The sequence below is a fragment of the Adiantum capillus-veneris genome, chromosome 14 (genome assembly GCF_014529385.1).
Source record: "Adiantum capillus-veneris isolate H3 chromosome 14, ASM1452938v2, whole genome shotgun sequence".
NCBI classification, from domain to species: domain Eukaryota; kingdom Viridiplantae; phylum Streptophyta; class Polypodiopsida; order Polypodiales; family Pteridaceae; genus Adiantum; species Adiantum capillus-veneris.
In genome coordinates this window covers 120346436-120373773 of record NC_140944.1, presented here as the reverse complement: position 1 = coordinate 120373773, position 27338 = coordinate 120346436, and positions in this window count along the sequence as shown.

The following is a 27338-nucleotide window of genomic DNA, read 5'->3' as shown; positions in this document are numbered from 1 at the left end:
TTGCAGATTATTTCACAAAGGCATTGTCCCATGAGAAGCTTGAAGCTTTCCACAAAGCTTTGGGCTTACTCCCCTTTGTGGAGTGATCATGTCCTCAGGGCATGGCACTTCCCTTTACTCATATGCCAGCTCTCGTCTACCGCATGTTGTGGGTCCCATCGTTGCAATAGCTCACTGACCAACAAACTTATCAATCCGGAGGGATGAGCTACCCGGCCTAGGGCATGGAAACACTCACACGGTTAGTGAGCTAATTGTGGAAACACAAATGGTTAACTCTACGAGGTGAGCTTCTCGGCCTATGGAAGAGCTAAGACACAATGAAGGGCAATCTCCACATCCACTTCTCTTCACCTCTAATCAACACAATCACACACACTAACATTGCAAGACACACACAACACTAATCCTATCATGCAACACACTAATCGCAAGCACACACACATAGATCTATCGAGCACCACACTCCAATCAAACCTACATACACACAGAAGCAAAAGAGGAAAATCACACAAGATTAGAGAGAGATTAACCACTAATTAGTTAAGATCTAGCTAATCTAAGCATCATAGGAAACCATAAGAAGTATGAGAGAGGCATAATGAAAGAGAATGAATCATTGATTAGTGTTAATCAAGTCTCATGAGAAAGGAGAAGCTCAAGGACTCCATAGCCACACACCTCAAGAGCTCTCACCAAAGAGTGCTCTCAACAAATGAGCTTGAGAACCCTAATTTCATTTACACACTGCCTTACATACCTAGGGTAAAAATATGCAATTTCCGGGCGCCCAAGGCGTTTAGGGCTCCACCACTTACTAAATCTGCAACCTAGGCACAATAACCGACTTGTTCTTCACAACTTGGAACTCCCATTGAGCCTGTAACACTTAAAATATTACAATGGCTTGAAATAAATCAGAAATTTACAATACATGACCATTTTGGGAAAACGTGGAAATGTCACTCCAATCTTTACTGCTTCTTTGTATTCATCCTCGATGTGCATCTATACATCTTCAATCTTTAGCAGCTCCTGTTAACTGACGTTGACTCAGTTACACCGCATCACTCCAAGGGAGATTTGTTACCATATACATGTGGTATTGATGTGTGTGAACACACTCGGAGTGCCGGGGCATTTTTTCCCTCTTTAGGAGGTTTTCCCCCCCATGCATTGTATATACGCCCATCACTCTAGGGCTATCAATCTTTCCATTGCACAGTAATTAATACACTCTCTATTTTGTGCCTTGAGCTTCCTTTGTCTTCTCCAAGCTGTGTGCGTTTCTCTGCAACCCTAATTCCAACAGAACCAACCCTCTTTGCCCAAAGAAAGAGTACAAAAGCAACCACACTTCACCTACATTTTGGCACTGAAGAGCGAGAATTACATCCAATATAGATGAAAAAAATTGTAAGCATAACAAAACCACAAAATCAAAACCATAAACATGACAAGCTTCCAAAATCATAATCCTAACATCGAATCCCATACCATAAGCACAATGATATGAAGATTTTCTAACCATAACTAAAACATGACTTGAAAACCGCAACTACAACAATATGAAGATTTTAAACCAAGAATTTTACCATGACTTGAAAATCATAACAACAAGAAGATTCTCAAACCATAAATGTAACATGTTTCAAAAATTGTTACCATATTCACAACACAACTATAAAACCATAACCATGATGTTAGACAAGGGAAACTAGAACCCAGGAGTCCACCTCCCAACCACCCACTATATAGCGTGGCTCCTAGCCCTTTGCCCTAGTTGGACTCCCTTTCCACACTACCTAGCCCGGCCTTGCTCTTGTCTAGTCCGGCCTTGCCATTGTCGTGACATTACTCCCCACCTTGAAGAAGAGTTTTTGTCCTCGAAAACAAAAGTGGGAAAATCCTTCTTAAGAACACTAATGTTTTCCCAAGTGGCACCTTCCTCACGTTGATCTTTCCACTTGATTAAGGCTTGTTGATGTACATCATGACATGTACGTAACTCATGATAATTGAGAACACATTCAGGTTCAAGTGATAAGGTAGGAGGTTCAATGAACTCAACCAAAAAAGCATGCAAAATTGTGTGGCTCTCCTCCTCCATGGCTGTGCCTTTCCCAAAAAAGGAACTTGGCTCTAATACCAATGTTAGAAAAGGGAAACTAGAACCTAGGAGTCCACCTCCCAACCACCCACTATATAGCCTGGCTCCTAGCCCTTTGCCCTAGTTGGACTCCTTTTCCACACTGCCTATCCCAGCCTTGCCCTTGTCTAGTCCAGCCTTGCCGTTGTCCTAACATTATGTTAGACAAGGGGAACTAGAACCTAGGAGTCCACCTCCCAACCACCCACTATATAGCCTGGCTCCTAGCCCTTTGCCCTAGTTGGACTCCCTTTCCACATTGCCTAGCCCGGCCTTGCCCTTTTCTAGTCCGGTCTTGCCGTTGTCCTGACATTCCTCCCCCCTTAAAGAAGAGTTTTCGTCCTCGAAAACAAAAGTGGGAAAATTCTTCTTAAGAACACTAATGTTCTCCCAAGTGACACCTTCCTCAGGTCGATCTTTTCACTTGATTAAGACTTGTTGACGTACATGATGACGTGTACGTAACTCATGATAATTGAGAACGCATTCAGGTTCATGCGGGAAGGTAGGAGGTTCAATGAAATCAACCAAAATCTATTGGTCAATGACATTGTCGTCCCCATGTAACCCCTTGTGTAAATGGCTTACATGAAACTCAGATGAATACGAGAATGTGTAGGTAGTAGTAATTTGTAGGCACGACTACCTACTCGCTTGAGTATTTTGAAAGGCCCACAATATCGGGGAGATAATTTAGGTGTTGGCCCAGTTTTCAGACTTTTTGAATGTTGTGGCACAAGTAAAAATACTTCCTCCCCTTCCTCGAAGGTAACTTGCCAACGTTTCTCATCAGCATACTTCTTATACCGATCCTGCGCTTGTCGGACATGACGAGCGAGTTTCAACATATCCATGTGGTCTTGGAGAAAATCCTTAACCTGTTGGAGCTTTTTGGTTGCCAACCCCACCGTAACAAGTGACCTAGGTTGAAACCCATACATGAGCATGAAAGGACTAAATCTAGTTGTGATATGCTTAGCACTGTTGTAGGCAAGCTCGAGAATATGTTAGTATTCCTCCCAGTCGGGCTGTTTTTTGTTGACGTATGCTCTTAGCATATCCTCTAGCACTTGGTTAACTTGTTCAGTCTGACCATCTGTTTCTGGATGATCGGTTGTACTGAGGTTTAGTTGTGTATCCAATCGTTTAAACATAGCCCTCCAAAAGTGACTATTAAACTTGGGATCATGATCACTGACAATGTTACTTGGCAAACCATACAACTTGTATAGATTGTCCACAAATAACTTGGCTAGTTCTGGTGTCTTAACCGTTGATTTGGTTGGAGTAAACTTACATATTTTAGTCAACATGTCTACGACCACCCATACCAAGTCATGACCTCGTACAGTGGTTGGTAAACCCACAATAAAGTCTATGGAGATACTTTCCCATTTTCCATTGGGAATCTCCAAAGTATGTAAGAGTCCTCCTGCTTTCAGGTGCTCTGCTTTGTGACTTGAGATTTTTGGCAATGCAAGACATATGCTTGAACAAAGCCATGTATACCTAGCCAGTAAAACTATTGTTGTATGAGAGCATAAGTTTTTCTAATACCTGGGTGCACTACACTTGGACTATCATGACATTCATAAAGAATTTGGCGCCAAATGTCTGCATCCGTTGGTACGAAAACTCTCCCCTTATGGAGTAGGTACCCATTGTCGATGGTGAAATGCTTCCATCACTGTAGTTCATCACTCGATAGAGAAGAACTAGGTGTGGAGGTTAACGTTACACTACCATCATTGCAGTGAGAAGGATCCCTCATTTGTACATGGATCCACACTTTGGAATATGCTTCATCATGATCATATTTGCCTTTGAGAGAATCCAAAAATTCACTTTGAAGTTCCGTGAACAAGAGAGAATTGATCTCCGACATACGACTTAGAGCGTCAGCCACCACATTGTATCGACCTTTATGACACCGGAGCTTGGCACCATATGCTTGAAGAATCTTGGCCCACCTGGGTTTTCGACCCTTCAAATCCGTTTGTTGTGTAAACCATTTGATGCTTTCATGGTCAAACACAATCTCAAACTGAGCACCATATAGATACTGCCGCCATGTTTTTAAGGCAGACACTATTGCATAGAGTTCGCGCTCATAAGCAGAGTAGTTCTATTGAGATGCATCAAGCTTCTTGCTTTCAAATGCAATTGGCCGTTCGTCTTGTAACAGGATTGCTCCAATAGCACGGTAACTGGCAAAACGAATGGTTTCAAAGGATCTACAATAGCTAGTATGGGAGCTGTAGCTAATGCATCCTTGACCATATCGAAATTGTGCTGTTGAGCGGGTTTCCACTGAAAAGCTTAGCCTTTTCCTTTCAGTTGATCCGTCATGGGAACAACAATATTAGCATAGTTTTTAACGAACCTGCGGTAAAAACATGCAAATCTTAAAAAAATCTGTAACTCTTCGAGATTTTTTGGAGAAGGCCATTGCCGGATTGTATCCACTTTGGATTGATCCATATATAGCCCATTAGCCGAAATAACATGCCCCAGATAGTGAATTTCTTCTTTCAGAAGATCACACTTAGATTCCTTGGCATGTAATTTATTTTTTCGTAACAACTCGAACACCTACTTGAGATGTTGTAAGTGTTTTTCTTCAGAAGTAATGTAGACTAGAATGTCATCAAGAAAAACAATGGCAAATTTGCCGGCTTCAAGACACTATCCATAAGTGTCATGAATGTTGTGGGTGCATTGGTAACCCAAAGGGCATCACAAAAAACTCATAGTTTCCAAACCTTGTTCATAATGCAGTTTTGGGTATATCAACAAGTCGAATACGAACTTGGTAATAACCTGACCGCAAGTCTATTTTTGTAAAAATGCGAGCATGAGTGAGTTTGTCGACAACTCATCCACTTGTGTCAATGGGTACTTGTTCTTAACCGTAACCGCATTTAAGCCACGGTAGTCTACGCACATGCGCATACTGCCATCTTTTTTCGGAACTAATAGGATAGGAGAAACCCATGGTGAAAAACTAGGTTGTATAAACCCTCTGCTAAGGTAGTCAGCAAGCTGACATTCCACCTCAGCAGCTTTAGAGTAACTCATACGGTAGGGCGGTTTATTGACAGGTTTACAGCCTGCAACCACATCAATGCCATATTGCAGCGATCGTGTTGGTGGTAATCCTGGTGGCAAATCATTAGGAAAAACATCTTGAAATTCCTTTAATAATTTTTGTAACTCACTAGCAACGTTTGCTTGTTTGGAAGTAGCCATTGGTGGAAGAGATGTGAGAGAAGCATGCGGCGTTGAGGAATGCTCAACAGATTCAATGTTAGAGAGAAAATGAGACAGTGAGTAACACAAGAAAACTTGATCTATTTCATTATAAAAAATGAGCTACATAAGCTCAGATGTACAAATCAATGGTGAAGAAGGTACATCCTTCTCTCCTAAAAACAACACATGTGCGCCATGGGATTCGAACATCAAGCTGCTGTGCTCATAGCTACACTTCAGTGATGGTCCTAGGCTATGCAATCACTTCCTACCAAGGACCACATCTGCCCTCTCCACGTTCATAACCTAAAAATCCAAGGATGTGGAATAACCTTGTACTTCCAATGGAACAGCTCGGACTTGAGTATCCCAAATCTCGGTACCATGTCCACTCATCATTGCTACCTTGTAGTGGTAGGTACTCGGAGTTTGAGGCAATTTGAGTTTTTTCACCAATCCGTAATTGATGAAATTGTGAGTAGCACCGTCATCTACCAAGATGCACACCTTGTGCCCTTGCAGAGATCCGTGCATACCTACTAACTCATGTGGTCCAAAGGTCTGTTGCCACATGGAAGCTATGAGACAACATTCATGCACCACCTTGGTGTGTGTTAGGAAGACTCAAGAGGCAGCAGTTGCACCGTGTGCACTACTTTGTCCTTGCCATGAGCAACAGATTTTCCCTTGGGACAATCCTTTTTGCCATGACCGCTTCCTAAACATTGAAAACATAATTTCTCTTTCTTAGCTTTATCAAAGTCCTTGGGAGAGAAGACCTCTGGACCCCTTGGGTTTTTTAGATGCATCTGAATTGGCTACTATAAATTTCCTTTTATTGTGCCCATACTGCGTGCATGTATTGCCATGTGATTACTTTTATGTGCTTACTTTTCATCTGGATCATCGTGAATATTATGTGCTTACTTTTCATCTGGATCATCGTGAATATGTGCTTTCACTATGGCTTCCTCAAGTGTTTTAGGGTCTTGGGTCTTGACGTGCTTCTTAAGCTCTGGTGCCAGACCACGTATAAACCCCCGTACTTGTTGAAAGTTATCTAAGCCTTCCAACTTGAGGATAACATCCCGATAGTGAGATATATATTCAAGCAATGATGGGTATTGGCGCATGGAACACATGTCCTAAGCCGTCCAATTCCAATCTGCCTCATTGGTAGGCAAAAATTCTGCGAAACATAGCTTCAAAAGCTGCCCAACTCTGTGGTATGATATTCTTCTCCTTGAGAGACATCCACCATTTGCAGGCCTTGCCTTTCAGAGTTAAGCTCGTTTGCAGGGCTTTGACTGCGTCCGGAGTATGCCGTAAGGCATGAATTCCATCCCACTTGATGAGAAAGATATTCATTGCATCCCTTAAAAGTCGGTGGTTTGGTGTTTTTCAACAGCTCATCCACCTCTTCTGCAGTTAGAGTGTGCAAAGTATCAGCAGTCGGGCCTTGCCCTGGATTAGAAGGGCCTTGCCCTTGTGTAGCAATGTGCTCATGCATGTGCATGTTAGCAGGACCCTTGGACTGCTGTTGCATTAATTAATTGAATCACTAATGTGGATAGTTTAGTGACATTTTCATTTAAAGATTTAAAATTTTCATCCATGACTGACATGCGTGTCTGAAGTGCACGAAATTCTTGAATGTTGAGCAATTCATAAGTGTCATCACCTACCATAGCATTGCGAGTACTCTCCTTGAGAGGATATGCCGGCCGCGGGCCATCATGGGCAGGATCATGCGTACTTTGCTCAAAATCAAAAGTCATATTGATATCTGCATCTATGGCAACACAGTGCGGTGCAAGGAATAGTCAGAAAAATACCTGAGGTTGAGAGCACTTGCAAAGTTTAATTAGCCTTGATAATCCCATCAAATTCGATATTATCCAAGTGTTAATCAATCCAAAATGTCCACCGTGTAGAGAATTCCTTAATCCCTTGTAGCCGAATCAATTACGCGTTTGACCATAATCGATTTTGAAAAATAACGTCACTTGAGATGCTTTTATTAAATTTATGCTTTCTGCAGCTCGTACGTAGAGAATTGGTGTGGATGTGTGTATTTTCCGGCCCTGCCTTTGATTCGCTTGGATCGATGCTTACCAACTCACAAAATCGAAGCTCCTTGCTTGAGGTGGTATGTGTATCACCCCTAGTGTCAATAAAGTCCTAAGGCCAAAGGCCTTAGGAATTTTTTAATTTGAACTCAAGGCCTCACAGGCACCATGGCCGACTGCAGTAGCGCGCGAGGAGGTTGGGAGAGATATGGTGGTCGTTGCAAGGCGAAACGGGCTTTGGCCCTGGGTCGAGCTTTGCTCCCCAGCTCGGGGCGATGCCGTAGAGCCCGCAAGGGTGCCGTTTGGTGCAGGGTCCAACCTCGGCGGCTTCCCTCGCAAGAGGTGTTGCCCACGGCTTTGGGCTTGTCGTCCTCCTCACAGGGGATGCTCTCCATTCCCTGTTGACCCCTACGTGCAAGGGGAACTAGAACCCAGGAGTCCACCTCCCAACCACCCACTATATAGCCTGGCTCCTAGCCCTTTGCCCTAGTTGGAATCCCTTTCCACACTGCCTAGCCTAGCCTTGCCCTTGTCCTGACACATGACCTAATTGCCATACCATAACCATAATTGTAAATTGAATGAAAAACCATAACCAAGGAGCAATTGAAACAAGTATGACCATAACAACCACCCAAAAGCATAACCATAGCTTGATTTCAACACAATAACCGTATCAAATTGCAAGACCATAAGCATAAAAATCTAACAAAGAGCATAAATAGCTAACCATAAGCATAAACGTCAAACTTCATACAATGAATATGATCATTAGGATGATCATAACTACAAAAAAGCATAGATGGAGGATGTCAACCTCATGGTGATGCCTCTCTATTGACGACCTCTCGCTCCTCCCAAAGATGGGTCAAATGAGCCACATGTCCATGATTGTACCCATACTTCTTCTCTCGACATGTCAGAGGATGCTTCATAGCAACTTCCTGCAAAATAAACAATTAACCATAAGATATAAATATCTTGCAATTTAAGATGTACACATAATATTTAAAAACTCATGGAGAAGAGTTTCATAGCCTCCACTCCCAAGATGTGACGCTTCAACAGACTCCAAACGTGCTCTAGTTGCATCTCTATTGCTGAAATCTTGGAGGATTATCTTCTGTCTCTTTCGCAGTCCGGACCCACTCCTCTGCGTCCAACCATGCCATATTTGAACTACTAGCCTTGAACCACGGTGTGACATTACGACAATTTCCATGCTCAAGATCTAATTATTTGAGACTGGATCGTACCCCTCTGTCAGCCCCTGTACTCTCTGTGATGATGTAATTCTTTCTCTCATCATCCTAATCATCCCAAATATCCATCATAGAGTGGCAAAACTAAAATGTATAGAGCTGCTGAATCCTCTTTTGCGTGGCCTTTCTGGCCCTATCCATGACAACAGCCCCATCCATGATCTTGTACACCTTGCTAGGATCATGCTCATGTGATCCCCAAGGTGTACATGGTGTGCCTGCTGGTGAATTATCTATTGAAGAGAGAGGTGGACGCTCTCTTGATGGTGTGAATGCATCCATAGAACTGCTACCACAGTAACCACTACCTCCAAAATGACGGCTACATCATCTCAAAGAAGAAAGAGACGTTAGTATAGCCGGCACATTTGACATACGTATAGGGCTGGTCAACGTAGGGGACACACTCGTCCTATGCATAGGATCAATTGTACTAGGTCTAGAGGGACCATCTACTTAAAGATTCTGCGTAAACAACCTACTTTGATGTAAAATGTGACAAAAAGGAACCCATCTACTCAAGACTCATGCCGGTCTGAGTGATTGGAAAAATAAATTCAGGAGAATATATCGTAATTATCAGCCATGGTTACAAATACACAAATAACACAGATACAATACGTTAGCTCACATATCCATAAAAGAACAAACTAAGCAATGGAAATAACAAAAAAAAATCTGCAACACAATTCATTATATCTATTCAGAAATTGTAGAATAATTAAAAGAGTTTTACAAAAGAGCTCCTAGTAAAAATCAGTAGTCAATCTCTCATCTTCCGTGATATCTGATTCACCAAAAATAAAAAAGTATGTGCACCTTTTCTCTACCTTAGGGGGGAGGTGTGGTGTGTGTGTACATGGCCGGGAAAGCCCCAAGTGTGAAGTCTTCTATGTGTGCACGCACATGTCCTTGTGCCAAGAAGATGGAAGTGAGTTGTAACTGTTCTATCATCTATTTGTACTATTATTAGAAAGGGAATCTTTGAAGTTTATTTCAGAGGTATCCATGTTTGGCACATGCCTGCCTTAACCGAAATTTTTGGGGATGACCCCGTCCTACAATTTTGCGGGGGAACATTGGTACGCTTCCACTGGGTGGGGACTGGACCAATGTAATCTCGCCTTGAAGTTGGCGGTTCCGCGGTTTCAGCCCTGCCCTCCAACTAGTAGGTCACAGGGGCGGCCTTCCTGCCCCTGTTCATTAGTCAAGATTGTTTGTTCAGTCCGGGCATTATAGTAAGCGCGGAACACCTGATCCCATTCTGACCTCAATATGTGAAAAGCGTTTTCGGACATATGTATTGATAGTTTTCGGGAGATGTGGTTGACAGCCCGGACCCTAAAGTGATAGCAAAAGCTAGACAATTGAAGAATGACGTGTTTGAGGTATCAACAAGTAGGGGGGACCCAATCACATTGAATCAAAATTAACAAGCAATCAAATGACATACGATGCCATGTATCGAGAAATGGTGGTGTCGAGAAAAAGGCAACAAGTAGAGGAGCACACGACATGCAAAGAGATGAGCACGAGATGCGCAAGACTAAGGGCGATGGATAGATGAGGAGGAGGTGATGTGCAGAGAAGTGGACTCCTCCATCTCTCTTTTAAAAGAATACAAGAGCCTTCTCTTCAATGGTAAAAAGCAGTATCAAGAGGAATCTTGGGATGAATTGAATAAAGTAAAGCAGCTGCCAATAGGTTAGGTCTCTCAATCTCAAGAAAATAAAAAACTTTTAAAAACATTTTTTTTTTGCAAAACTCACAATTGTGAGTGATTGTATTAGAATGTCATAGAGAAAAAACCTCAAGCCTATGCTGAGCCTTGGGGTTCTAAGATTACACCAGATTCAAGCTAGAAAACTACTATCAAGATCACTGTTTAGGAGTCGTCCGAATGGCCCGTGTTGCCCTAAGATAGTAATCCGAGTTGTGACTTTTACCCATCACATATATCTTCTCCTCACTTTCCTGTACAATCACTGAGAAGCTAGCCACATAAACGTCATTATCCAAGACACGATAGTTCCTGACCTTCTTGGTATTATAGAAGAAGAAAAATCTAACAATTTGGGTACAAACAAGAAGGGAGGAACTTAGAAATTGCTTTTCCCTTAGACACATATCATTCTTGAAGAATCCTATCTTCCAAGTTCTTTGTATCCGCTTGCACACCTTCCCCGCCATTCATCTAATAGTCGAACAGTCCATGAAAAGGTGTACGAGGTCTTCGCTAGCCCCTCGGAAACCTAAGCACCTATTGGATCCTATGCCTCGTGCCTAAATCTTGACACCCATTGGAATGGCCGCCCATAGCACCTTCCACACAAACACCTTCCACCCAACGAGCTTTCGACCATTGTTTTTTCCATTGCTTGTTCAAAGGGGAAAACCAATCATCCTTGTTCATGAGCTCTTGATAGATGTTCTTCGTGTGAGGTTTGAAGAACAAGCTGCTCTTGGGCCATTTCCAAGATTCCACTCAAAGTGGATTCTTGAATTAGCATTAAACCGTTGTCCAAGCCTTCAAATGTTCTGCATACAAGCACCTTTTCCATGCCATTTAGTTGAAACTGGTCAGCTAAAAAGTCAGAAGATTTCCAGCGCTTATAGTTTTCATCCCAAAAATGGATCGGCTACTGGAGTTCTTTATTGTTTTTCCTTGTAGAGATTTCCCTCCAGTAAGAGTTCATGCTAACTCCAACTGCTTTTGTTAGCCAAAGGGCCCAATGCAAGGTGGAGTTTTGAAAATGCCTGATTACTTCCCCCATTCTAGAACCCTTGTCGCTCTATTGCACTTTCTCACCAACTCCCTCGTTGTGCATCTTCAGACTAGACCCCTTAGGGCTAATAGCTTGTCGTCCACCTCAATCTCTTTCCATTGACCACCTTCAGAGCAAAGCTTTGACTTGTTAATCATGTCCTTATCCATGATGTCATGCCCAATCCTGTTCTTGTTTAGCTATAGAGACCACAAACTTGGCACAAAGAGCCTCGACATGGACAACATGGTCAAGGATTCCAACGCCAGCTTGGGCAACTGGCCGAGCTATTGTTTCCCACTTTTCCCACTTCCATGGTTACAAGGCTTTAGTGCTGTTCTTCCATAAGAATCTTTTAACAGTTTCAAAAACTCCTTCCAATTACACTTGGCATTTTGAGGAGAGGGCTGGGGAAGGCAATGTAAGAGAGCATAAAAGAGTTAATCACTTTAACTTGACTCAAAAAGGGAAGCAACACAATCTCCCACTTCCTCATTTTTTTTTTGCATTTTCTCCATGACCCACTGAAACCTTTGCTTGTCAGTGACGTCCACCCCCAAGGGTGGGCCCAAATGTCAAAAGATCCTTCCTTTAGAGAAAATCTCCCCCGACCAATCGAGGGGTCAAATGAGTCATTTTCCATTAGGGAGATTAGTATTGAAATCCTTCCACTAAAAGAACGACTCTATTTCTTTGTTCACTGATGATAGAAGGAATTTGGGTTTGACTAAAAACGCAACGAGGATTTAAAAATCTTCCTTATCAACCTGTTATGAAAAATGAAAACAAAAATTCAACAACCAAGTAATCAATATTCTTGTTATTATAGAGTGAACTAAGTATACCTGAAATGATCATAGAGTTAGAATGTTGTTTTCAGATTGCACGCTGAAGTACTGTGGATCCTCTTTTGTTATTGATGGATCCAGAGCACTCTTCATGACGGTAATGATGACTCTCTCCAACTGCTTGTCCTTCAAGACCTCGCACTCGTCTAGCTTCAAAACAAACTTGAGAACCCCACCGCCCTCCTCTTGACTGATGTCAAAGAAGTGAATTGCATATCTTTGCAATGCTTCAAGATCAATGAAGAGGTTGTTGTGCTCGTTAAACTGTATCTCTCTACCACCCTTGCCTGAGAACGTTGCTTCAATATGGAATGGTGACCCAAGTTTCTCAAGCACCTCATCCTTTACGTGCCGGTGAGAAGCCTTTACATGTGATGGATTTGGTAGCAATGATCCTCTCTGTAGTTTATTTTGAGACTTTTTAGCTAATGCTTTGAAATGTGCCCTGTATCCCATCTACGAGATGCCACCCTCATCAAGTATTTCTTGCACTTCCATTGGTTCCAGCTGATTCTCGTTCATGAAGGAGGTAAGGAGCCTCCCTTTCAACTTACGAAATTGTTTTTGAGTTATCATCTCTTCAACTACTTCTTTTGGAACTAGACGGCTGTAATGCACTCCGGAATTAAAGCCTACACCGTTCGAGTTTGGATGCAGTAAAGACCTGCCTAAAAAGCACCATGCGTTACGATCATGTATAGGAAAGTGTATCCATTTCTTAGTGAAGCACATTGAAGATACAAAAGCAGAAACAAACTTCGATTTTCCTTAAAGCTCGTATTTATTTTTTTAGGCCACCACTACCAATCTTCATGTTCTCAATGTTGCACATATCTCGTTTTCTTTTCCGATGACCAAGCACGGTGTCTTTCTCTTGCAAACTTGTGATCTTCTTCTCAAGGCTTTGGATTGTCTCTTTGTTTGATGAAATCTTTCGAGAGCATGCTTCATTAAGTTTCTTCAGCGGCATGTTCTCCATCGCTAGGAGGTCTCTTTGCCTTTTCGCATTCAATCCTCTCATTTCCAAATGTTCGGTGTATCCCAATAGCCCATCCTTGCCATCGCCTGTGAAATGTGAGAGGTTAGTGATATTAGCAAAGGGAGGTGGCACATTTGTCGTAGGATCCTTTGGATAAATAGACCCATTGGACTGACTATCCTTGCTGCAAATGCTTCCATTGCATTTGCTATATAGGTCGGGCCTCCACATTAGAAAGTCAAACATGAGACGCCCGAACACTGACAAAATCTGTGCAAACCTGGCTATACTCTCCTCCCCTACGCTATCTACAATCACTGTATCATCAAGACTACCCATCACGTATGGATGTGTCAATGTTAACATTAGGATATCTACATCCCTCTCACCCATAGAAGGAACTGTGTATCCGGGTACCAACTCATCAACCTCTAACATGAGTATATAAAAAAACTCCATGTATATCATCTCTGTATGTGTCTCTAGGGAGCAGACTTGCTCTAGCTCTGCCTTCACAAGGTCTAACAACACCTCATGTATCTCACTAGAGCACTGCCGCTCTACCTTTGTCTCTACACAGTCTACTGGCACTTGCTACACAACTAAATGCTTTGTCTCTTGAGAATGGTGGAGCTCACGTGCCAAAGAGACACATCTCATCTCTTGCTCAAAGCATGCCAGTAACAAAATTGAGACTACACCATCTCGAGCCTCAGAAACATGCATAGGATATAGCAGGCCGTTGCGGGCTCCTTTGGCAATCACTAATGAACCGCAATGCATATGGAAAGATTGCTCTCTAAGTAGATCTAACAACCAAATTCTACTAGTTGTCTCAGTAAGATCAAGCTCTATCTCAACTGAAGAATGTAGCACACATACTGTAGTGTGTATGATGCACCACTAGGCAAAGACAAACAAACTTCTCCTGCACACTCTATGTCAAACACCGAACCATCGGCCAAGTACACACAGTCCAAACTTCCACTAGAAAAGGTGCTAAACCACTCACAACATGGTGTGACATGGAAAACTGCATCCTCATCTAGCAACCGACGTGGAGAAGTTTCACTGTTCAAAGACATGTAATCAGGAGGAATGTTAAAGGAAAATGTGACATCACCGTCACTGGCATATGAAGCCACTACTCTAGCATGTGTCAAAACCTCATATGCACCATGCATAGATCTCCACTGCATCTCATACGCTTGAAACAATAACACCTAATGTGCTTTGTGTGACCACAATGCCAACAATGCAAGTATTGTCAAGAACAAGACCGCTGTCTCTCACTGTCACACATGTCTACTTCCATAACTGAATGCCAAAATGGCAACAAAGCTGGGAGATCACTAGACCACTACAAAAATCATGAAAACCATGATGCATAAAGCAGCTCCACAAACTGCTGATAGCCGTTTTTTGGCTCTCCATAATTGCCATAGTAAGTTACTCCACCCTACCAAATTCACCCAAACGCTATGGCTATCCCTACCATTTCACTGTACATAGGCGTGTGTGAGTTAGGGGGCTTTTCCCATATCTTCTTAAAAACCCTCAGCTAGCTAGTCACTGGGTTAGTTGAGCCAAAAAAATAAAAAAATAAAAGTATATTATGGCCTCTTTGTGTGTAAATATTTCATTGTATATATGGCCTAAATATAGGGATTTTTTATATTTATTTTGGTATTTTATTTAAATATTTCTACTTAGGTGTGTGTTTTATTAAACCTATGTACACCTTTTTTCATCCTCTTACACCATAATTATATTTTTTGCTAATATGTACATACTCTAACCTCATATTTTTCCTTTATACAAATCACTCCCACATTTTCACCCTCACCCTCGTGAAAACAAAAAATTGATTTCTACTCATTGGTTACGTTTATTATATTATTTACTTGCATACCTTTTCCTCTTTCACCCAAAATAATTCAAGGAGGGACCATATCATATGATTCCAATATCTTTCCATATCCATAACTCCTCCATATTTTTATTATTATTTTTACTCATTATTCTAACACCATGTGCTCATTGAGCTAAAGTCCATGAATAGTCCATACACTAGTCCCACCATGTATATATTTCTTTATTCACCAATAATCCTCCTCCATGCATGGGTCAAGGGCAACTTGGATGCTTTGTATTATAATATGACAAAGGAGGGGCTCACTCTTGGATGCATTGTACAAATTCAACAAAGGAGGGGGCCACTAAAAGACTTTTGCAGGCATAAAAATAGGCTTTTTGGTGAGAATTTTGGCACCTATTACCACTCCAAATTTGGAGCGGTGGTCAATAGAGAAAATGTAGCCCATGCTCTGAATAATTACCTCAATTTTTGTCATGATTTTTGGAGCTACGAGTGGTGAGCTATGATTTTTTGAGTGGACCCCAGTCTGCCCACTTTTCTCACAAGTAGCCCTTAGTCTTCTCTCACCCTTCCACACACCTACTCGCTCTTACACATCCCTCCCTCTCCTTCCCTTACTCAAAGCTGCAATTTCCATGGCTTCTCCCACCCTCTTCACCATTACCCTTCTCTCTCATCCCTATAGTTCTTTTATGAACCTCTACATACATACACCCTCTCCATGTCTCTCTCTATTGCTTCTATGTTACAATTTCATTTACCTCTCCTAAAAATATATAAAATTCAGCATCTTAACCATGATAACTTCTGCAAATTGAGGATTTTTCATCAACAAATCCTCTTTTCATCGTGGTGGTCAACCGTGGCGGCAGCGTAAAGAAGCGAAGAAGACCAGCGGTCATTTTTTCCGCAATCTACACAAGGGTGAGTTCAAGCTTCTTCAAAGCTTCACCATCTCAATGATTCTCTTTTAATTCACCCCTCTTCCTTCATCAAATCAACTCATCCTACCCATTGTAAATGTATCACTAACAATTCTAGTGATTATTACCACTAACAACTAACTTCTCTTGTAAAAATGCACCCACACTATCAACATATGGAGTAGGCAACCGCACAAGCAAACCAAATTCACTCACTCCCATGGAAGTTTCTCTCCTTTCACCACATCAATAATTCTCTTACTTGAGCCCACATCCATGTGACTCAAGAGAAAAGAGAGACCCCATTCTCATTTGAAATTCATAAAAATTCATAATCCTTGATCTTTCCTAATAAAATTGATTAGGCTTAATCCTAATCAAGGCTTCTAAAACCTATAAATAGAACCCATTCCTCCTTGTAAAAGACATGACTATACCATTGCACACTAGATTGAGAGTACCACACGCCAGTTCTATCTTGGTTGTAAAGAGAGAGTAAGATTTCTATACACCATCACCTTGGTGCATAGAAAAGCTTGAGCTAGTTTGAGTGAGTGCGAGTAGAAGATATTCTTCCTACCATTGTTGTATCTACCCAAACATCAATGAATTGTTAGTTTTGGGTGCAATTCATGTCCAAAGGCTCACGCTTCTCCTCCAATTTGGCTTGGCAAACTCATTCAGCTTCATAAGGTGACTTGTTTCATTGAAGGTTGTTGTTTTGTTGCTTGTGATTCATTGGCTATTGTTTGGCTACCATTGTAAGAGGGTGGATGGTGAGAGGGCTCCCATAACCCTAAGACAATGTGCTAGTGATGCTATAACCAAATCTTGTCACTTGATTCCGCAAGCTCTAAGTTCCTTTTTGTGCAAAATATAAAGTTGAAGCTAAGTTGTACACCATCTCTCTCTCTCTCTCTCTCTCATGTTTTAGTGTGTGAGAGTGTTCCATTGGTGTTAGGGTTAGTGTAAATTTCTTGCTTGTTTGTGGGTTGCTCTAACGATTCTCCTCTTTTGCGTCCTAGTTCGCTCTTAAACTAGGTGGTGCCCCTTGTGTAGTTGGGATTTGGCTGTGGGTTTGTTGTTTTGGTTTGTGTTGTGTTGTGCCCCAGCCCCATTGAGCAGCACGGGAGCCTTGAAGGGTGTCTAGAGGTTGCTCTTCTTGTTGCCCGCCCCGGACCGCCTCAATTTTGGTGCCCCCACGGAGGACATGCTTGTGTATGTTTTGTGAAAGCTCAACCTTTAGCATAATCAAGTAGCTTGCATGAATCACGAAAATTTGTATGATCCCTTCATTCCCATTGCAAGGCAAAAGGTACACATAATTGTTAGTACTAAGTTGCAATTTCAGCGAGTAATTCGTAGAATTTTAGGTCCTCTTAGGTTGGTAGAGATAAACGCATCAGTAAATCCTTTTATTTTGCCTCTCATTAGGTACGACCTTAGTTTGGACGTCTATATTTTTGTTTTGTTTTAAGAATTAGGTCATGCATAGACCATGGATAATGGCCCAGGAATACAGGTTTTCCCCTTTCATTTCACTCCACACATTAGAGTAAACATTGCAATTAGTAGAAAAATCCATTTTCAACAACGTATGGTATTCATGTTTGGTGCCCAAAGAGTAGGAGAAATTCTCGCGTCACCAAACCCTGTCATTCTACCTCTTATTGATTATCATAGGTCATTTGATGTGAATATTTTTATTTTGCTGTAGAATAGATTGCAATTTAGAAAATATTATTGTGTAAATCTTTTACAGAAATAAAAAACAAAAACGTGTCACTTTGAAATCAATTCAATGGAGAGCCAACGCCAAATGTTTGGATATCCTCTTTTCTTTGGAGAGCTTGGAGAGGATGCAGAATTATTTCTAGCGAATTTCAAGATGTCTTGGCGTATCAAGAGGATAGTAACTGATCAAGAACGTGTAGAAATGTTTGAGGTGGTCCTTAGGAAAGATGCTAGCACTTGGTTTGACTCTTTGCCTGAGGAAGTTAAAGGGAATTACACGGAAGTTTTGAATTGTTTCAAGAAATACTTCTTTGATCCCCAAAACACTCAGAAATTATGGCAAGACATTGTTTCTCATAAGCAAAAAGACTTAGATGACTACTACTTGTACAAGCAAGAGTTCCTACATCTTTGGGCTCTATGGATACAAAATGTTGCTAACCCTGGTGATGGTGCAGAATTTCTAAAGAAGGAGAGGTTCATAGCCGGACTCTTTCCTGACCTTAAGGTAAAAGTTGAGGCGGGTGCACCTGCTACCTTTGATGCAGCTGAAACTAGGGCTGCTGAGAAATATAGGAAACTCAAGTGCTTAAGGGGGAGGTTCCAATAGAAGGTCTTAGACCCAAAGGTAAGTCACAAGCATCAACATGTAAGGAGCTTCCTGAGGTAATGGCGGAAGTGATTGAGAAGTTAAATGAATCTTTAAGCAGCTTGTCAATTCACCTTGCACAAGATGTAGGTCCAAAGGGACAAGCAAAGAAGTCTGAAGAGCGAGACCCACGACCTAGCAGAGTCTTGCAATGTTGGAATTGTGGTGAGTCTGGACATGGGATGTATAATTGTCCTTGGCCCCGTGGGGAGCCAGGGAGACCTAACTTGAATTACCTAGTGATGAATGTAGGTGAAGGAACTAGTCAGCAACCACGGCTTATACAAAGGCCAAATGGAGCAAGACCACCTCCACAAGGAGTGGAAGGAGTTCCACCTTTGCCAGACCCAAACGTGCATGTGGTAGAGGTGACAAATTCAAGAGAGGTTGACATGGAAGCAAATGGCATTAAGCGTGGCCGAGGGAAAGGTAAGGAGAAAGGAGTTACATCACAAAGTGACCATGGACGAGAAAAGAAGGCAAAGGAGACCAAGGAAGCTAAGAGGACTCGACGTCGTATCAACCTCCAAGACTTTCCTCTTGGACATGGAATGGCTCCATACAACCTGTTGGAAGACATGAGAGGTAAGGTTCCTGATATCTCATGGCCTCAATTTCTTGCATTATGTCCACAAGTTAGGAGGGATTTAACAAGGGCAGTTAGCACTAGGAGAAAGGTGAAAGAGAGTGTGCCTGTTGTAAAAATTGCACAAGCTAAAATGAATGAGAGCATTACACCTGTGCTAGATTGTTACATAAAAGGGAGATTGGTTAGGAAAGGTCAAGTGGATGGGGGTGCACAAATTTGCATCATGACAGAGGGACTCATGCAAAAACTAGGCATGCACATCCATGAGACACCTGAAATTAAGGTCAAGATGGGAAACAATAGCAAGGCTAGGTGCGTAGGCATTTGTAAAAATGTTTTTGTGGAGGCCTTTGGCATTAAGAAGGCAGTGGATTTCTATGTCATGTCTACCAAAGGAAATGGTTACCCATTTATCCTAGGGAGACCATGGCTAATGAAAATGCGAGCTTTGCAGGATTGGGAGAGTGGAAAGCTAATTTGCAGGAACGACAATCATAAGAAGGTTGTCTTTGACATGAAGGAGCAATGCCAAGAGGAGCTCCATGAAGAATCATCTCAAAGTGAGACGGAAGAAGGTTGAACCGATAACACTTCAGAAGAAGAAAGTAGCGGCAGCATTACTGAAGAGGAGTCTTCCATTGAAGTCATGGGGGTAAGGTTTAAGCCAACCAACCAAGAGACCTCTTGTCAAGGTTTGGAGGAGGTAGGTTCCCAAGAGAACCAAAAAGTGGAAGATGAAAGAATGCTAGAAGGTATGCTATCTACAACACTTACAAAGGATGAAAGAGAGGAGTTCAAATGTGTGCTAAGGAAATTTCCTAGGCTTTTTGCTAAAGACTACACCGATGTGCGTGGAGTAGATGCTGTTCAACACAAAATTGAGTTGAAGCCAGAGGCCACACCTAAGGATCAGAAGCGACGAAGGCTAGGAGTCATCAAGGAGAAGGCTTTACTCAAGGAGGTAAGAAAGCTTCTAGCAGTAGGTTTCATTTATCCAGTGGATAATTCAGAGTGGGTCTCTCCCGTTGTTGTCACTCCTAAGAAAAATGGAAAGTGGAGGGTGTGTGTGGATTACCGTCCACTCAATGAGGCAACAAAAAGAGATCACTTTCCCCTCCCATTTCAGGATGAGATACTAAATGATGTAGCTGGTCATGAGAAGTACACTGTGTGTGATGGCTACTTAGGCTACTTTCAAATAGGTATCGCATTGGAAGATCAATTGAAAACAACCTTTATCACTCCTTGGGGTTGTTATGCTTTTAGAGTCATGCCATTTGGTCTGACAAATGCTCCTGCAACATTGCAACGTTTCATGAACATGGTGTTTCAAGCATTATTTGGAAAGTCAATTAGGGTGTTCATTGATGATTTCTGCATTTATAGCTCAAAATCATTGCATCTACAAAGGGTAGAAGAAGGTTTAAAGAAGCTCTATGACATGGGAGGTCAACTCAACCCCGACAAGTGCCACATAGGTGAGGATGAAGTGATCTTGCTCGGTCACAAGGTTTCCTATAAAGGCATTGAGGTGGATCCTTCAAAGGAAAAGGCTCTTATTGAGCTCCCATCACTGAAGAGTCTTAAGGAGGTCATCTCTTTCATTCAGAAGGTGAAGTATATGTCACGCTTCATTCACTTAGCCTCGGAGTTGCTTCATCCTTTGCAAAAGTTAACACAACAAGTAGAATTTGCATGGTCTGATGAGCTTGAAGAGTATTTTTGTAACATTAAAGTCATTTTGTCAGAGCTACCAACACTCATGCCTCCTTGTTGGGAGTACACATTCTTTGTTAGCTCTAGTGTTGGAAGCGAAACAATTGGTGCTGTGTTGCTACAACAAGATCCCCACAGTACAAGGATGCGACCCATCTACTTTGCTAGTAGGGTCATGAATGCTTTGGAGAGAGACTACACAGAAGCAGAACTCATGATGCTTTCTCTCATGTTTGCGGTGAGAAAGTTTAGATCCTACCTGCTACCAAAACCTTTTGTAATTCTCACTGCAGAAAATTTGTTCCCTTGGGTGTCATCTCAAATGAATGTTAGTACTAGGATCTCAAAGTGGATTATGGAGTTGTAGGAGTTCCAATACTCTTTCAAGGTAGAAGATAGTGTGCGTGCACAATTGACAGGGATTCTCACTTATAGGGTACATGAGAAGGAAATTAAGGTGCCTCAAGTAAAGACCCTACCATTGCCACCACCAAAAAGTACTCCCAATGCTTTTACCTTGTTCTTTGATGGAGCTTTTCGACGAGCCACAGGGAAAGCAGGGGGAGGGCTAGTGTTGCTCAACCCAAGTGGAGAGGTGGTCATGAAAGAGAAGGTCAATCTACCAGGTTCAACTAGCAACAATAAAGCAGAATACGACACACTACTTCATGGTTTGAAGATGTGCATTGGCCAAGGGATAAAACGTCTCATGGTAAAGGGAGATGCACTTCTCATTGTTAAACAGATTTTAGGCATTTGGGCATGCAAGAATGAAAGCTTAAGGACAAAAGTTCATGCCATTAGTAGGATGTTTAATCAGTTTGAAGAAGTGCAACTATATCATATTCTGAGGAAACAAAATGAAGATGCCGATTTACTTGCACAACAAGCAGTTACATGTGTTGAGAGAGAAGTGCAGGTCATCATGGTGGCAGCAGCTGTCAAGCAACTGAGATACCAGGGATTGGAGTCATTGGCTCCCATTATTGGCTACATTTTGGAGGGTGAGTTTCCACAAGACTTCACGAAGGCTCAGAAGAGGAGACTCATGAAGAAGGCAAGTTTCTATCTCTTCCTAGAAGGCTCCCTCTATCAAAGAGGGAAGGATCAAGTGTGCAGAAGAGTACCAACTATCGAGGAAATTCCAGCCATTCTAAAAGGTTTGCATGAAGAGGCATGTGGTGGTCATTTTGCCCAAGAATCAACTGTGAAGAAGATTTTTCTTGCGGGGTATGTTTGGCCAAGCTTGCATGTGGATGTTCAACATTGGTGTAAAAGCTGTCACAATTGTCAGATAAATGGAAATAGAAGGTTGGTGCATGGCCCGAGGCAAATAGTGCTTGCAAATGGACCCTCTTCTAGTGGCTGTAGACTATATGACTAGGTGGGTGGAAGCTCAAAGTGTGGCAAGAGTGAATGAGAGGACAGTTAGCAAGTTTGTGTACAATCACATTTGTTGTAGATTTGGCACACCTTTGGAGATTGTTTCTGATAATGGTCTAGGTTTTAGGAAGGGCTTGCTCACAGAATTTTGTGAAGAGCTTCACATTCTACATAGTCATAGCACACCATACTACCCACAGTCAAATGGTTGGGTGGAGAAGGCTAATGGTGTCATTGCAGGAATCATTAGAAAGATGGTGCAAAACAAGAAACAATTATGGGATGACTTCTTGGATGGTGCCTTGTGGGCATATCGAACCGCATATAGGGAAGCCACAGAGTTCACACCATTTCACTTGGTCTATGGTCAAGAGGCTTTGCAGCCTATTGAGCTCAACATTCCAACAATGCGACTTCATGGCAAAGGAGCACAAGATGATCAAGAGGTATGGATGGATCGACTTCTTACGTTAGTGGAGCTTGAGTGGAAAAGAGAAGCAGCATATGAGTGCTACAAGAGGAAAGCCACACAAGCGAAAGAAACGCATGACAAGAAACTGAAGGACAAAGGCATCAAGGAAGGAGAGCTTGTGCTAAGGTATGACAATCGACTTGACAATCGTTTTGATGCCAAGTTTGAAACTAGATGGAAAGGACCATACATAGTCAAGAAGGCTTTCAATTCTAGTTACTATCAGCTTATGGACTTGAATGGTAAAGAGCACTCCAGGAAGGTAAACGGGTATCGCTTGAAGCCCTATTTGAGTCGCCTTCTACCAAAGGATCTACCAAAGATCTGTTCAAAGGCCGCTGTCTCATGTAAGTATTGTTACATGAAGCATGAGTGTAACTCCAACCAAAATTCTGAGGGGCCAAACAATGAAGATCTCGTCAAGCACTCTGAAGCACTCTCTTTGGAAAAGATGCTCTATGATGGTACATGAATATACCATCATCCTGGGGGAGGGCTAATGATAGCCGTTTTTCGGCTCTCCATAATTGCCATAGTAAGTTACTCCACCCTACCAAATTCATCCAAATGCTATGGCTATCCCTACCATTTCACTGTACATAGGCGTGTGTGAGTTAGGGGGCTTTTCCCATATCTTCTTAAAAACCCTCAGCTAGCTAGTCACTGGGTTAGTTGAGCCAAAAAAATAAAAAAATAAAAGTATATAATGGCCTCTTTGTGTGTAAATATTTCATTGTATATATGGCCTAAATATAGGGATTTTTTATATTTATTTTGGTATTTTATTTAAATATTTCTACTTAGGTGTGTGTTTTATTAAACCTATGTACACCTTCTTTCATCCTCTTACACCATAATTATATTTTTTGCCAATATGTACATACTCTAACCTCATATTTTTCCTTTATACAAATCACTCCCACATTTTCACCCTCACCCTCGTGAAAACAAAAAATTGATTTCTACTCATTGGTTACGTTTATTATATTATTTACTTGCATACCTTTTCCTCTTTCACCCAAAATAATTCAAGGAGGGACCATATCATATGATTCCAATATCTTTCCATATCCATAACTCCTCCATATTTTTATTATTATTTTTACTCATTATTCTAACACCATGTGCTCATTGAGCTAAAGTCCATGAATAGTCCATACACTAGTCCCACCATGTATATATTTCTTTATTCACCAATAATCCTCCTCCATGCATGGGTCAAGGGCAACTTGGATGCTTTGTATTATAATATGACAAAGGAGGGGCTCACTCTTGGATGCATTGTACAAATTCAACAAAGGAGGGGGCCACTAAAAGACTTTTGCAGGCATAAAAATAGGCTTTTTGGTGAGAATTTTGGCACCTATTACCACTCCAAATTTGGAGCGGTGGTCAATAGAGAAAATGTAGCCCATGCTCTGAATAATCACCTCAATTTTTGCCATGATTTTTGGAGCTACCAGCGGTGAGCTATGATTTTTTGAGTGGACCCCAGTCTGCCCACTTTTCTCACAAGTAGCCCTTAGTCTTCTCTCACCCTTCCACACACCTACTCGCTTTTACACATCCCTCCCTCTCCTTCCCTCACTCAAAGCTGCAATTTCCATGGCTTCTCCCACCCTCTTCACCATTACCGTTCTCTCTCATCCCTATAGTTCTTTTATGAACCTCTACATACATACACCCTCTCCATGTCTCTCTCTATTGCTTCTATGTTACAATTTCATTTACCTCTCCTAAAAATATATAAAATTCAGCATCTTAACCATGATAACTTCTGCAAATTGAGGATTTTTCATCAACAAATCCTCTTTTCATCGTGGTGGTCAACCGTGGCGGCAGCGTAAAGAAGCGAAGAAGACCAGCGGTCATTTTTTCCGCAATCTACACAAGGGTGAGTTCAAGCTTCTTCAAAGCTTCACCATCTCAATGATTCTCTTTTAATTCACCCCTCTTCCTTCATCAAATCAACTCATCCTACCCATTGTAAATGTATCACTAACAATTCTAGTGATTATTACCGCTAACAACTAACTTCTCTTGTAAAAATGCACCCACACTATCAACATATGGAGTAGGCAACCGCACAAGCAAACCAAATTCACTCACTCCCATGGAAGTTTCTCTCCTTTCACCACATCAATAATTCTCTTACTTGAGCCCACATCCATGTGACTCAAGAGAAAAGAGAGACCCCATTCTCATTTGAAATTCATAAAAATTCATAATCCTTGATCTTTCCTAATAAAATTGATTAGGCTTAATCCTAATCAAGGCTTCTAAAACCTATAAATAGAACCCATTCCTCCTTGTAAAAAACATGACTATACCATTGCACACTAGATTGAGAGTACCACACGCCAGTTCTATCTTGGTTGTAAAGAGAGAGTAAGCTTTCTATACACCATCACCTTGGTGCATAGAAAAGCTTGAGCTAGTTTGAGTGAGTGCGAGTAGAAGATATTCTTCCTACCATTGTTGTATCTACCCAAACATCAATGAATTGTTAGTTTTGGGTGCAATTCATGTCCAAAGGCTCACGCTTCTCCTCCAATTTGGCTTGGCAAACTCATTCAGCTTCATAAGGTGACTTGTTTCATTGAAGGTTGTTGTTTTGTTGCTTGTGATTCATTGGCTATTGTTTGGCTACCATTGTAAGAGGGTGGATGGTGAGAGGGCTCCCATAACCTTAAGACAATGTGCTAGTGATGCTATAACCAAATCTTGTCACTTGATTCCGCAAGCTCTAAGTTCCTTTTTGTGCAAAATATAAAGTTGAAGCTAAGTTGTACACCATCTCTCTCTCTCTCTCTCTCTCTCTCTCTCTCTCTCTCTTGTTTTAGTGTGTGAGAGTGTTCCATTGGTGTTAGGGTTAGTGTAAATTCCTTTCTTGTTTGTGGGTTTCTCTAACGATTCTCTTTTTTTGCATCCTAGTTCGCTCTTAAACTAAGTGGTGCCCCTTGTGTAGTTGGGATTTGGCTGTGGGTTTGTTGTTTTGGTTTGTGTTGTGTTGTGCCCCAGCCCCATTGAGCAGCACGGGAGCCTTGAAGGGTGTCTAAAGGTTGCTCTTGTTGTTGCCCGCCCCGGACTGCCTCACTGCTATCTGCAAGCATATAATCTGGGATAAACTGCTCAATTGAGCGTAAAGCGCATAACCATATACTTAAGTAGAGAGCAAACTAGCTCAAAACGGATCCCACAAGAGAAACTGCTTGCAAAAGTCTGCAAAAAAACTGTGAACCTGTGACTGGAAAAGTCTTTAGCCACACTAGCATACGCTAATCCTCACTCATGTGAGAGTGTGTACAAGAACACCGACCTATGTCCAAGCTAACAAAACCTGTCAAAGTGAGAGTAAACACTCGATCACTATCAAAGTGGGAATATATCAACCACCGTATAAGATGGCATAACACTACAAAATTTTATGGCAAGAAGACGAGAAAAAAAAAAAAAAATCATTTGAAAAATGAGTCAAAACTCAACACAAACCTCAAGACAAAAAACTAAAGTTAGAAGAGCATACATCACTCTCAACTAAGCTCACAAGATCCCATTGCATTCTCACAAAGCTTTCAAGATGTTTTTATTTCTCCATTGCCGAGAGTGAGCGAGCTATCACCTCGACACTCTCAAAGCCGTCATGCTCCCCACCATTGCCAAGATGTAGCTCTGATACCACTTGTGAGTCCTTAGGAGATTTTGGAGGTCTTTTGGAGGGCCTTTTAGAAGAGAGAGAAAAAAGCGCACCTCCAATGAAAGAAGAGCTTACGTTATATAGAAAAATAGATTGATATTAAGAAAAATATAAAAAAGATGTCAGTGGTCCTTGAAAATGGGTGCCTTTTCATTCAATGCGAATGTCTTTTTCATGGGGTAGGCGACGCTCATTTAATATGGCTTTCATCATCATTCAAATTTTAAAAAACCACAAAATATCAAATGGAGTCAAAATTTGAAGCTTTTGACACCATCAATGCGTCCGGAACATCCAAAAACGTAAAAAATGCCTATCTACTTGCCTCAATCTGACACCCGGAGGGGGAGAAATCACCAAAAAACCACTAAAAAGGGGATTTGGGATCATGGCGCGCGAGGGGCTGTCTCGAGAATTCTAGATGACCCTCTGTGCACCGTGATCCAAATTTTTTATTTTTTGCCTCATGGCGTGTGGAGGGCCATTTGGAATTTTCCAGATGGCCCCCGTGCGCCGTGAGACAAAATCTCCTTTTTAGGGATATTTTGATAATTTCTCCTTCTCTGGCTGTCAAATTGAGGCAAGTAGATAAACATTTTTTAAGTTTTTGGTCATTTTGGACGCATTGGCGGTATCAAAAACTTTAAATTGTAACACCAACTGATAATTTTGTGAATTTTTAAATTTCAATGATGAAGAAAGCTATATTGAATGAGCGTCGTGTACTTCATGAAAACGACACACACATTGAATGAAAAAGTGACCGTTTTCAAGGATTTTTGAAAAGTTAGGTTCACTGTTTTAGAGTGTTCTGTTGTCCTTTGGATGTACGCAACAAGTGCAACTATATTTTAAGAATGTTTTCTAGAGAGAGAAATAGAATTTCTTAGAAGGCCCTCCAAATGACCTCCGAAATCTCCTAATGGTGCATGTACGCGGATGCGTGTGTGTGGGATACGTGTGGGGAAGGGA